The sequence below is a fragment of the Psammomys obesus genome, unplaced genomic scaffold (assembly GCF_907164565.1).
Source record: "Psammomys obesus unplaced genomic scaffold, mPsaObe1.curated_primary_1811, whole genome shotgun sequence".
Lineage (NCBI taxonomy): Eukaryota > Metazoa > Chordata > Mammalia > Rodentia > Muridae > Psammomys > Psammomys obesus.
Window position 1 is genome coordinate 11,922,071 of NW_026585742.1, and position 13,439 is coordinate 11,935,509.

Here is a 13,439-nt window from a genome sequence, read left to right on the forward strand (position 1 = left end):
AGAGAGAGAGAGAGAGAGAGAGAGAGAGAGAGAGAGAGAGAGAGAGAATATGAGAATATGTTCTCTCCATCCTGGAAAATGGAACCACTTTTACCATCAACCTCTCTCTCCCCTCTCTCTCGCTCACTTGTTCTCTCAGAAGATTACCCTTTCCACTCCCATGGCCTACACATAGTCAATTCACAGTTCTGTAGAGGCTTTCTAAGGACAAGAAGTGCCAGGGAACATTCAGGAAACAGGTGCAAGTGGAGCTTCTGGAAGTCAGAACTAGGGAAGAAGAATTCAGACAATAAAATACTTCCTCATGGCCCTCTGGGACTCTAGGGTTTGCAGCTATAACACAGAAAAGCAAGTATCCATACATAATTGGGACACACACTCTCTAGTTGGCCTAGGACACTAGTGGATACTGCCTTTAAAAACCTGTGGCAGCTTGTCAGCTTTGCTGGCTGGTGTCCAAGAGCACCACACTACATGTTTCTTAGAAATATCCCTGTGTAAATAACAAAGGGCCAAACCTGCCTAAGGGGGTCATTCTCATCCTAAAGACAACTGATGACTCTGGGAACTGAAGGAGCAGGTCTGGCCTGGCCCAAATTGGCAAGAGTTAAGGGGTGGAACTTCACATTTAATCTTTGGAGCAAATACTGAGAGAAGAAGGCAGGTAGGCTCTGCCAGTGGACTGACTGCCCAGTGTCCTTTGCCTGTTGGCACGGGTAGCAGGTGCAACCTGGGACAGGCTAAGCAGATGGAGGCCTGCTTGCAGTAGGGCTGTATTAGAGGCACCAGACATTCGGGCAGCCCTGTCTGCAGCATGAGCTCCTGGACCATGGCTCTCTCTTAGGATTCCCATGCCAGCACCCATTCCAGGAAGTCTGGCAGTGCTGGAAAGATCTTGTAAGAGTTCTTTAGCTTAGGTGGAGGAATGCTCCTCTTCATGGCTTGCACTGAGGAATTGCTGAAGTTGAGGTTCTCCATCTACCACTTCAATTACCATGATTCCCAGAGAACAGACATCCATCTTGGTAGCATAGAGGGCTCTGGAAGTCACTTCAGGAGCCATCCAATATGGGATTCCTACCATTGACTTTCTCGTGGGGACTTGCTGATCTGAGTACAGAAAGATGGTATGAAGGTAAGCCAAGGCCTGAAGCACAGGTTGACACACAGTGGCAATCTGCTCCTCTTTCAGCCTGACTTGGGAAATAATGTCTGTGAGGGCCTTACCCTACAGGAAACTCCATCAGCACCCACAGCTCCTAGACTACCAGGTAACTCTTGTATATCTTCAACATGTTGAGATGCCAGTAGTCATGCATGATCACCACCTCATTAAAGAACAGCTTCCTGAGTTGCTGCTTTTGAAGGTCCATCATCTTGACCGCCACCTGGCTACCCCAGTGCTTCTCTGGGGCCAGACACACAATGTCCATGGAGCCCTCCCAGTCTTCACATAGTTGTCCACCAGCAGCTGGGGTTCACCCTGGTACAACACCATCCTGAGCACAGCCTTGAACTGCTCGTGTGTCAAAAAGCCTGTGCCCTTGCCAGCCAAGGTCCCTTTGACCACTGTGGGGTTGTGCAGCAGGTATAGATTGCTGGTGTTGATCTGAGCATACCTAGTGAGGGGGTGGGGACTGCTGAAAAAGACCAGCCTGGAAGTGAACAGGTGGCTGTGGCTATGTGGAAGGACTTCTGGGAGCTGCTGGTATCAGAGGTGATCAGAGGACTGAAGGTCTCCATGGGCTGATCTGAGGGCAAGGACTGTGCCTTGGCTACAGGGTTTCAGGAGGGATCTTTTTGTGGTGATCAGAAAGCAGAACTGAGTTTGTTCTATGGTAGAGGGACTGGTTTTCTGCTGCTTGTGGAGCCTATGGCAGGACTGGACAAGAACATGCTTCAGAAGAGCAGTTGTTTGAGGCTGCTTTTCTGGTTCTTAGGGATAGGATTGCCTTCTACACCTGGCCTGCCAATGGCTGAGCCCATCAGTCAGGACTGTGGCAGGGCCTCCTCTGAACTATGCTTGGCAGCCATCACCCCATGACTCCCTGTGGACATAAAGGGTGCCAGGTGGGGAAATCTGTAGTCAGGCATCCAGATGCAGGCAATGCTGAGAGGCACCCTGAAAATCAGCAGGGCCCAAGGATTGTGCCTTGGCAGCCACTCCATTGGGCAGGGCCTAAGGGCTCTGTGACTCCAGCCATGGCATTTGCCTGTGACCTGCTGGTGTGCCCCCATTGCCACTGAGATAGAGGCCATGGGGATCATCGCAGCTCAGACTGAGGACTTTGGAAGTACATACCTGGGCCAGCAGCCCGTTATCATCCCTGAACAACCCCAGGGACTGTGCCTGCTGCAGGCAGGTGGGGCTGCATCCATGCATATCTGACAACTTCTGAATGTTGAACAGTCCCGAGATGGAGCCCTCTGTGGCCACTGAGCTACCTGGTACTGCCATCTTCACGGGCTGCAATCACCCATGTGATATAAGAAGAAGCCACAAGCTCTTGGCCTGCCTCAGAGAATCCAGGATGTTCTGCCATTGTGTGCCTTCCTTGGGGTTAAAGGCAGTATGGAAAGGTGCTGGAAGTTCTGCGGAGCTGATATCTCAGGACATTTCTTCTTTTTCTTGCTGGACATGGTGCTTCCTATGGTCTTCTCTCCTCTGGATTCACTCTTCTGAGGTCAGATCTCTAGAGCATGGAGGAGAGGGAAGATCCCAGGACTTTCCAAAGCCAGTCCTCTGCTTACCTGTCTAGCAAGAAGCCATGGAGAACACCAGGAAGGGTACAAAGCTAAACAGAATTTTCAACAGAATAATATTAAATTGTGGAGAAACACTTACAGAAATGCCCAATGTCCTTTACTTATAAAGGAGATCAAAACGACCCTGGAATGTGTCTAAGCATCTGGTTTGGGGGTGATTATCAGTGTAGGTGTTCATTTCTGTGTTGGGATGGGTAGAAATTTTGTTCCTTGGTTTCTGTTTCCTCTCTGGATGTTCAGAGACTACGTTGTCTGAGTGTTGCCTGTTTTTATAGCCTGCTGTACTAGTGTGAAATTTATGGTGAAATTCTTCCTGGTGTTGGAGGCTGATAGAAGGAGAGGACTGAAGAAGTTGGTCTGAGAAATCTACAGGAGGTGTGTACATTGGGGAAGGAAAGCAGCCTTCGTGTTCTTTTCCATCACTATAGGTGTCCATGATAAATGGGCCTGGGATGATAGAGTAGAGAAGGTCTGTGGGCATCCTACTTGATGCCCACAGGCAGTGGGGTCCTGTGAAAACCTTGAACAAATCTTCTGCATTTTGATTTGAGCCATGAAATTTATTCTAACCAATGCGTTTTTAAGTAAATGTAAGACAGAATACAAAGTTCTATGTTTATAAATAAAAACAGCATGTTGAGAAGAGGGAAAGACCATGTCTTTGAAATTTGAAAAAATATTAGAACAGGAGAGAGAGAGAGATTGAGAGAACAAAGAGACAGAGAAGCAGATATGAGACAGAAAGAAAGAGGGAAAAGGAAGGAGTGGGAAAAGAAATGGAAGAGGAGAAAAGAGGAGAGAAGAAGAGAAAGAGGACAAGATGGGAGAAAAGGAGAGAAGAGAGAAGATGGGAGAGGAGAGGAGGGAAGAGATGAAAAGGGAAGAGAAAAGAGAAGAAGGGAAGGGAAGGGAAGGGAAGGGAAGGGAAGGGAAGGGAAGGGAAGAAAGAGAGGAAAAAAAAGCAAAAATGGAAATGGAGCCATCTATTAAGGCAAACTTTGGGTATGAAAGGAAAGATGCCTTCAGCTGCTTGGTGTGCTCCATGCAAAAGACTGAAAAGCCCTTTTCTCTGCATGTGGAACTGACTGAAACCTGAAAAAAGATATATATATATAAATCCTAATTAGTTTCAACACAGGTAGCATTGCTTAGCATATTTCTGATAGGCCATTGTATTGTTAAGTATTTTATCTCACTCTTGGTTTTGTCTGTTTCCTGAACTTCCTCATGATCAAGAATGTGATTTTTTTTATGACTATTATCCTTGTACTTTGCATATCCTTAGCTCATAGTAAAAAGTGTGACACATCCACCAATAAATTCACAAACATATGAATCAGCCAACAAAAGAACTCCAAGTTAGGAATAATGCAAACACTCCTAACTTTGGGAAAATTGGAATACAATCTTGTGACTGATTTTGAAACACCTCTGCATTGTGGTTATGGAAAATATGACCTAGTTTCATCTTAATACCATGTATTCTAGTTTATGTTTCTCCCTTTGAAGTTGAACTTCCCAGCAGACCAGAAAACTAGTCAAGATGTTTGTTGTAGCAGAAAGACAGAGAAATATTGTAAGCAGTTTTTAGACTCCTCTATTTGTGAAGGTATTTATCATCTTTTGATAATGTGTCACCATTTTTAGAGAAATAGACAGCATGTACTTTGTAATCAGAAAGGGAGGCTGTGACATGAGTGATGGGAGCTTTTATCATGTGTCATCATCAAATAGAAGTCTTTGAAATTAGAGTGTTGCAAAGTCTTGTACTTTCATTTATGGCTCTTGGCTCTGATTCTTCATAAGGTAGTTTAGTTATAAATGAATACGTCTCATGACACCTCATTTCAAATTTGATACTCATAAGTATGCATGGATGAATCTTGGTCAGATTAGCCCTGTTATTCCTAGAGCATCCTTTTCACTTAGCTGAATTTTGGCTAGATTTGTGACTCTCTAATTTGAGAGATCTTTGCTAGATTCTCTAATCTAGTCTGATCCAACACCCTCCTTATTTTCTAATAAAGTATCACTTATAATCATTAACATTTTGCCTGTAACTTCTATACCATAGCACTATATTTTGGTTTTATCTGTGCTATATTGACATCTTTTGGGTACAGGTATTTCCCCCTAAAACACCCACTTGCTGCAGTGTACTTATAATGACTGAGGGCTACTGCTAGTTTTGGTTTTGTTTGTTAGTTTTTATGTTTTTGCCAATTGAGGGTTTAGGAAACCTACAAGAGACCTCAGAGTTTGAGGAACAAGCACCCCATTCTGAGGTTTTTGGTTTTTTTTTTTGTTTTGTTTTGTTTTGTTTTTTTTTTTTTTTCTTGTTTGTTCTGTCTGCCTCCTATGTCTGTCCGAGGAACCAACAGTGAATGTACACAAAGCAATGTCAAGAAAAAATCTTTTCTTTCTGGTCCTACAGAAAGACTACTCTACAGGCCATGATACTCATTGACAATGTACAGTCTACTTCAAGCAAATATCATGAAATATGCTGTGCTTCTTTCAATTTTTTTTGTAGCAGCTTTGCTTTTTTATTTTTTATTATTAGTTACATTTTATTAACTCGGTATCCTAGCTGTATTCCCCTCCCTCATTCCCTCCTAATTCCACCCTCCCTCCCTCATGTCCTCCCTGCCCCTTTCCATGTCTACTGATTGAGGAGGTCCTCCTCCCCTTTCATCTGACCCTGTTTTATCAGGTATCTTCAGGAATGGCTACAAAGTCTTCCTCTGTGGCCTAGCAGGACTGCTCCTTCCTTGGGGGGTGGAGAGGTCAAAGAATCTGCCATTGAGTTCCTGTCAGAAATAGTTCATGTTTGTAATAGTACTGTAATAGTTTGTAATTTATTTGTAATAGTCAGAACTTGGAAACAACCCAGATGTCCATCAACAGAGGAAAGGATACAAAAATTGTGGTATTTTTACACAATGGAATACTACTCAGCAATCAAAAATGAGGAAATCATGAAATTTGCAGCCAAATGGTGGGATCTAGAAAAGATCATTCTGAGTGAGGTATCTCAGAAGGAGAAAGACACACATGGTATATACTCACTTATATAGACCTATAAGATATGATAAACATAATGAAATCTATACACCTAAAGAAGAGAAACAAGAAAGAAGACCCGGGGTAAGATGTGCTTCTTCGACTGCCTACAGATTGAGAAAAAATCATCACCAACCCTTTATCTGACAGAGGACTCATATCCAGTATATTTAAAGAACTAAACAAGCTGAAAAGCAGCAAACCAAGTAATCCACTTAAAAAATGGGGAACAGAGCTAAACAGAGAATTCTCTGTAGAGGAATATCGAATGGCAGAGAAGCACTTAAAGAAATGCTCAACCTCATTAGCCATTAGGGAAATGCAAATCAAAACAACCCTGAGATTTCACCTTACACCCATCAGAATGGCCAAGATCAAAAACTCAAGGGACAACACATGCTGGAGAGGTTGTGGAGAAAGGGGAACCCTTCTCCACTGCTGGTGGGAATGTAAACTTGTAAAACCACTCTGGAAACCAATCTGGCACTTTCTCAGACAACTAGGAATAGTGCTTCCTCAAGATCCAGCCATACCACTCCTGGGCATATACCCAAAAGAGGCTCAAGTACACAAAAAGGACATTTGCTCAACCATGTTTGTAGCAGCTTTATTTGTAATAGCCAGAAGCTGGAAACAACCCAGATGCCCCTCAACTGAAGAATGGATGCAGAAACTGTGGTACATCTATACAATGGAGTATTACTCAGCAATGAAAAATAAGGAAATCATGAAATTTGCAGGTAAATGGTGGGACCTGGAAAGGATCATCCTGAGTGAGTTGTCCCAGAAGCAAAAAGACACGCATGGGATATACTCACTCAGATAAATATACAACATAGAATAAACCCACTAGAATCTGTACATCTAAACAAACTAAGCAAAAGAGAGGACCCTAACTAAAATGTTCAATCCCCATCCTGAAAGGCAAAGAGGATGGACATCAGAAGAAAAAGAAAACAGGAAACAACCTCGGAACCTGCTACAGAGGGCCTCTGAAAGCCAGAAGAAAACAGAAAACAACCTTGGAACCTGCCACAGAGGGCCTCTGAAAGCCTCTGCAGTATAGACCATCAAAGCAGATGCTGAGCCTGATGGCCAACTGATAGGCAGAGTGAATGGAATTTTATGTAAGAAGTGGGAAATAGTAAGAGCTGGGGGGGGGACAGGATCTCCACAATGAGAGCAACAGAACAAGATAATTTGAACACAGGGAACTTCCCAGAGACTCATACTCCAACCAAGGACTATTCGTGGAGATAACCTAGAACCCCTGCACAGATATAGCCCATGGCAGTTCAGTGTCCAAGTGGGTTACATAGTAATGGGAAGAGGGACTGCCTCTGACATAATTTGATTGGCATCCTCATTGATCACCTCCCCCTGAGGGGGGAGCAGCCTTACCAGGCCACAGTAGAGGACAATGCAGCCACTTTTGATGAGAACTGATAGACTAAGATCAGAAAGGAGAGGAGAACCTCCCCTATCAGTGGACTTGGGGAGTGGCATGCATGCAGAAAGGGGAGGGAGGGTGGGATCGGGAGGGAAGGAAGGAGGAGCTTATGGGGGGATACAAAAATGAATAAAGTGTAATTAATAATAAAATAATAATAATAAAAAAAGATCTCAAGGCCAGCTCTGCCAAGTGCTGCAGGTGGTGAGGAAAACAGGGGGATGGAGGGAGGCCATCCCCTTTGGGCCCACAATACCTCGTGGCAGATAGAGGTGAGGCCAGCTCTCCCATGCTTATGACCTCAGGGCCAGCTCACCCTTGGACCTGCCACGAGGGCCAGCTCTACCATGCTGCCCATGTAAAGTACAGGGCCTGCTCTCTTGAATATTGCTGCTGCTGAGAGCTCTCCAGAGTTCTGCAGCCAGAGAGGGGCAGGGCTAGCTCTGCACATGATCGTTAGTGGTAATACAAGCCATGGACATTGACACAGACTCCTGTTGCTGCATGGCTACAGACCTAGACATATCCCGCAGTGTCAGCACAGGCTAGGACTTCACCATAGACTCAGGTGGCATGGCAGGCTACACACAGCAGGCTATTCCTCTGTACCCTCACATCTCCAGTTCCACCTTTTTTCATAATGTTCAAACTGCTCCGCTTCTCTTTTTCTCCTGTCTGTCCACCACATACTTGCACATTGCAGTGGCTCCAGATATAGGCAGGTCACATGGGAGGTGGGCCTCTAGGTGGCTTCCTCTGCCTGAGATATGCAGTGTGGTGGTGGGGGGACCCCTATGTGTCTACAGCTCACCAGTGCCACCACAAACATGAAGGCAGGTGGGTCTCGGACTGTCTTTCTCCAACAATGTATGTCTGCTTACACCTGGAGAAACCTTTTTTTTAGTTTTAAGTATACTCAAATCATAAAAAAAAAACAAAGATGTGCTTCTTTTTCTCTGCCACCCACACTGCCCTTGAGAATCAGAGAGGAGTGACCTGCTAACTGTGCTTGGTAATAATACAAGAAGATATATTCAAGAAAGTAGTATGAAAAAGCACCCACAGCCTAGTAACAAAAAATAAAAAAAATATCATTTATAATTATGCAAAAGGCTTCAGTAAATATTCTGCTTAAGAGTACTGAAAAGGTTAATAAATATAACAGAAGCTATTGAGCTGCTGACAAGATGGCTCAAACTTTGTGATCTGAGTTTGACCTTCAGATCATCCTGCAAGTTCTCCTTTGACTTCTATGTGTATGCTATAGCGCTCATACAAAAACAAACAAACAAACAAACAAAAACATCTCTAGTATCACTAGCTTTTGGGAAATGCACATTAAAGCCAAGATAAAATACTACTGCACTTCTCTCAGAATGGCTAAAACTAAATGACCATCACCATGCTGATGAGAATATAGCCCTATTGGGACATTTAAGGTCCCACCAAGGAAATACTAATGTGGCTGGTGAGAAAAACAGTTCCACAGCTTCCTACAAAATTGAATGTGTTATTACCATGTAATCAAGCAACCTTATTCTTTAAATTAAATTTTTTATTGGTGTGTATCCATAACCCCTGAATTCCATATAGAATATCTTTCAAGTATGTCGTGTGCTTTTACCATGTTTTTGCTCCCAGTTTTTTTCTCCCACCCTTTCTTAACCTTCCTACTAGCGTCCTTTCTTCCCCAAGTCTCTATGACATATTTAGCTTTATGCATCATATACTACCTAGGATGGACAAAGAGGAGAAAATATGCCATATTTATCTGTTTGGGGCTTATTTCTGCCTAAATATTTACCTAAGACAAACAAAGGTTTATGTACACACAAACAACACAACACAAATATTTATAGTGGTTTCATAACAATGCAAATGTATTCAACTGGACAAGGGAATTAACAGTGATGGACTGATACAATGGGATCTCATAGGCAACTGAAAAACAACATCAAGTAAGTATTGAGTACTATAAGCACTTTAGAAGATTTCTTAGACCTTATAGGTAGAAAAGACAGCTAACCAGAAATGACCCATTTTTTACATGCTATTCTATAAATTATGTTGATGAGGTATTGTTCAGTTTTAAGCCTGAAGGGAAGATGTGACCAGTGTGGAATGGTAGGGGAGCCAGTTCACTGGCATGAGATAAGAGGTTACCTCTGACTATGGAGACTGTGAAATTCTGTACAAACATTAGAATTTCACAGAAATACATGTTAGAGAAATAGTGCCCACACAAACTGGTAAAACCTGAATGAGATCTTCAGGTCATCTAGTAATATTCAATGTCAAAGTTTTGGGTATAGATCATGGTTTTGTGATTGTATGATGTTGTAACCAAAGGCATACAAATGAGATAATGGAAACTCACAAAATTACTTTTTGCAAATTGTATGTGAGTCTAAAATGAATTTATAGTAAAAGCAAATAACTACACTAAAAACAAAAACAGACAAAAGGGCGTGCCCAAGAAGGAAGAACAGTGCAGTGTTAGAATGGTAGGTTATATCAAGCTAGAAAGTCAAACTGGGAGTTATTCAGGGACTAATGCCAAGTTATTGTCACTTTCCAAAAAAAAAATTCTAGTAATTACATACATTGGGAACATGGTGATTTACAGAAGTTTGGGGGTAAAAACTGAAAGAGTAGTTTCCTAGGTTTATGGGATTTGGAAGTATTGTTTCTTGTAGCATATAGTATTTTTCCATGGCTAGAACTCTAACCCAGGACCTTGTACAAGTTATTCAATTTCTGCACTACAGGGCCACATCCTGAGCAATCTGTTCTTTAGTAATCCTGTGCAGTGATGATCTATAGTTTTCAGACTTACTGCAGGCCAGAGAAATGTTTAAAACATTTCTAGTCATAAACACTCTTTACAGCCACTCAGTTCTACAAATACCATTCAAAGCAGTCACAGATAATGTACAGAGGAACATGACAATGTTTTAGTAAAACTTTCTTTACAAAGCTAGATAATTTGTTGACCTCTTACTTAGAGAACTGAGTAAATCACACACTCTAGACATCACTCATTATACAGTCATGGCCCTTAGAGTTTTCCTGTGCTGCTCAGAACTGTGGATTGATTTTTTGTTGTTGTTGTTGTTGTTTTTTCAGGACAGGGTCTTGTCCAGCTAACATACAAGGTTGACCTTGTATTCTTGATCTTTCTGCCTTGACCTCCAGATTGCTGGCATTAAAGGCATACATACCGAGTCTGCTCACAATTATTAAACAAATCTAGACATATATTACCAAAGGCTCTGCTTTCATAATCTTACCAAACCATACTTAATTCTGTGGGCTTTCTCATTTCAAAAAAGGTCTCTGTTCTTTTCAGTACTAGAGCAAGTCACCCAGAAAGGTGAAGATTTGAAAAACCACTTGAAAAGTACCACAAGACTGAACCTAAACAAAATGTTGAGAACAGTATCAAATTACAAAAAAAAACTAGAAATTTTCCCATCTATCACTAACCCATCATCAAAATATTCAATACTTAATGCACTTGCATGACTTATCAGACAAATAAGTTTTAGTGCAAGAAAGTTTTGAAACTCTAGAATATAAATCAACAAGAAAGACTTCTTTATAAGTAAAAGCCAGTTACATGACTTACAGAACTGTAATTCCAGCACTCAGCAGATGGAAGCATGAAGATTTCAGGTTCAATGTAGCCTATAAGATACGCTGAGACTCTGTCTAACAACAAATAAGACCTAGAGGGTAAAAGAGCTCTGTAAGGAGATCAACAAAGCCAAAAATAACTGGGCCTTGGAGGCCCCACAGAGACTGATACCCCAACCATGGACCGTGCATGGAGAGGACCTAAAACCCCTGCTCAGATGTAGCCCATAGATTCAGTCTCCAAATGGGTTTCCTTGTCTGGGAGCAAGGGCTGTCTGTGGTATGAAATAAGTGGCAGGCTCTCTGATCCCCTCCCCTTGGGGGGTACAGCCTTGCCAGGCCACAGAGGAGGAAAATGTTAGCCACTGGTGATGAGACCTGATAGGCTAGGATCAGATAGAAGGAAAGGAGAACCTCCCTATCAGTGGACTAGAGGACAAGCATAGGGGAAGAAGAGGGAGGGTGAGATTGGGAGGAGATGAGGGAGGAAGCCACTGCTGGGATACAAAGTGTAATAAATAATAAATAACAATTTTAAAAGAAATAAATGAATACACATTATGATATTAAAAAATACAATTTAACCATAAAGAAATCAAAAGCTGTCCAAAATAGACTGATGTACCTTGTGACATGGTAAGTTCTTAGTCTCCTACTTTGAGAGCCGTGAAGCTATAATATAGAAATAGATTAGATTGACTTGAGACATTTGAAAGGCTTTCTTTGCTTTCTTTGGCACTTGGGGCTCATATTGATCTCTATAAAGAGCAGAATGTAGAATTCAAATATCTGGATGCCCTCCCACCTCTATTTAAATATCTGCATGTACTTTTCTTCTTGATGGAGTTGACTAACTGATAGTTACTTTCTGAAGAAAGCAACTTATAGTTACTTATACTTTCTTCAGAAAGTAACTATATGTTACTTTGACCATTTGGTCTTTGGTCAAAGTATACATTAAAAATAGCAAGATAAGCCCTATGTAGTGGTACACGCTCATAACCCCAGCACTCTAGGAAGCAGAGGTGGCAAATCTCTGTCTGTTCAAGATTAGCCTGGTCTACAAAGAGAGTCCAGGACAGTCAAGGATACACAAAGAAACCCTGTCTTGAAACAACAACAAGAATAACAAAATTAGCAAGATAGTGGATTGGGTCAAATGTGATATGAGATTGAAACCTTCTGAGAGTCACACTCTGTGTTGTTTTTTGCACCAAGCATTTTATTTTCTCTACATAAATATATGGTCTTCCCATGTTTATTACATCTCTGTATGTGGTTGTACAAATATGGGAAAATTATATTATAGAAAATAGTTCCTAAAAAGCCAAGAGTTCTAATCTCTGGTGGCTGCAGATTTTATTTCAGTTCCTTAAAAGTAGGCTAAAAGGAATAATCTGTGTGTTTAAATGGCAATAATTACTATAGGCTCTGCTTGCATTAACACTGTGTAATTTATGGGACATTTGTCATAGCTAATGCATTTCTGTGAAATCAAGTAATATTGGAGAGGGATTTTGTAATGAATATTAATGTAAGGGACAGCCATAAGTGAAGCAAATTACAGAGGCAGATAAACGTGCCATTAGCAGAAACTGAAGTAGCCTCTCATTGGAAATTAAGTTCTCTTTATGATAGTAAGGTACATATGATATTAAGGTACAGTGGTAAGGCTCTTAGTCATGGGAACCTGCAGAACACCGATAGGGGTTTTGAAGTGTGTTTCTTGTTTTTCGGTTGTAAGCCTAGCCTTCAACATATGAAACATTTCTCCAGCTCTGGAAGTATGTTTCTTGTATTCTAATTTTAAATCGAGAGCCTCAGATAATTCCGTCTTACAAAAGGATAGTCATATGTTTTGTTTCTTATCCCTGCCCTTCAAAAAATCTTTTGAAGAAGCCTACTCCTTATTGGAGTCTGTTTCTTAAGTCCAGTGATAATTCCAGATGCATATGTACAGAGAATAAATTTAAATGGAGCATTTTGTGTTCACTGAAGCTTGATGCTGTATAAATAAGAGTTCATTAATGCCTCATTGCATGTGCTAATTATGAATCCAATATGAGAAGGAAAATTGCCACAAAAGTCACACAGAGAAAAAATAAATTTCTCAGGTGGCATCTGGGGTGCAATCAGACAGCATATGTACTTCCTGTCTAAATGTCAAGTAGTGAATGGAATTATTTTATAGTTCTAGAATTCACTAAAGCTTTCAGAAAAAAAACATTAATAATAATATCATTACTTCTATACTATCAGTTGGTTGCACACACATTTAATAATCTTGAATTTTTAGAACCATTAGGCGAATAACAAATTTGGTAATTAACTGTTCAATAAATAAACCATTTCAAAGGATGATCTCTTGGAATGACCTTCTTTCATTACTCCCCTTATACACTTGTTTTTGGTGAGTGAATAATTCAATAATGAGAAGCTTTCTTCAGATTGACAGTGTTCAGTTCCACTCTAAGATGATGCTTAATGTGGATGTTTCAGTCCACTAATCAATTTCTGTTTTACA

General features: G+C 41.3%; 1 protein-coding gene and 1 pseudogene across 4 annotated transcripts in view; one reads left to right on the forward strand and one right to left on the reverse strand.

Moving 5' to 3' along the window:
- Positions 1-13,439, forward strand: part of Znf385d (zinc finger protein 385D) — a 416,968-nt gene that overhangs the window by 306,754 nt on the left and 96,775 nt on the right. The gene's annotated exons all lie outside the window — the stretch shown is intronic.
- LOC129670508 (serine/threonine-protein kinase PAK 6-like) lies at positions 538-2,640 on the reverse strand (annotated as a pseudogene).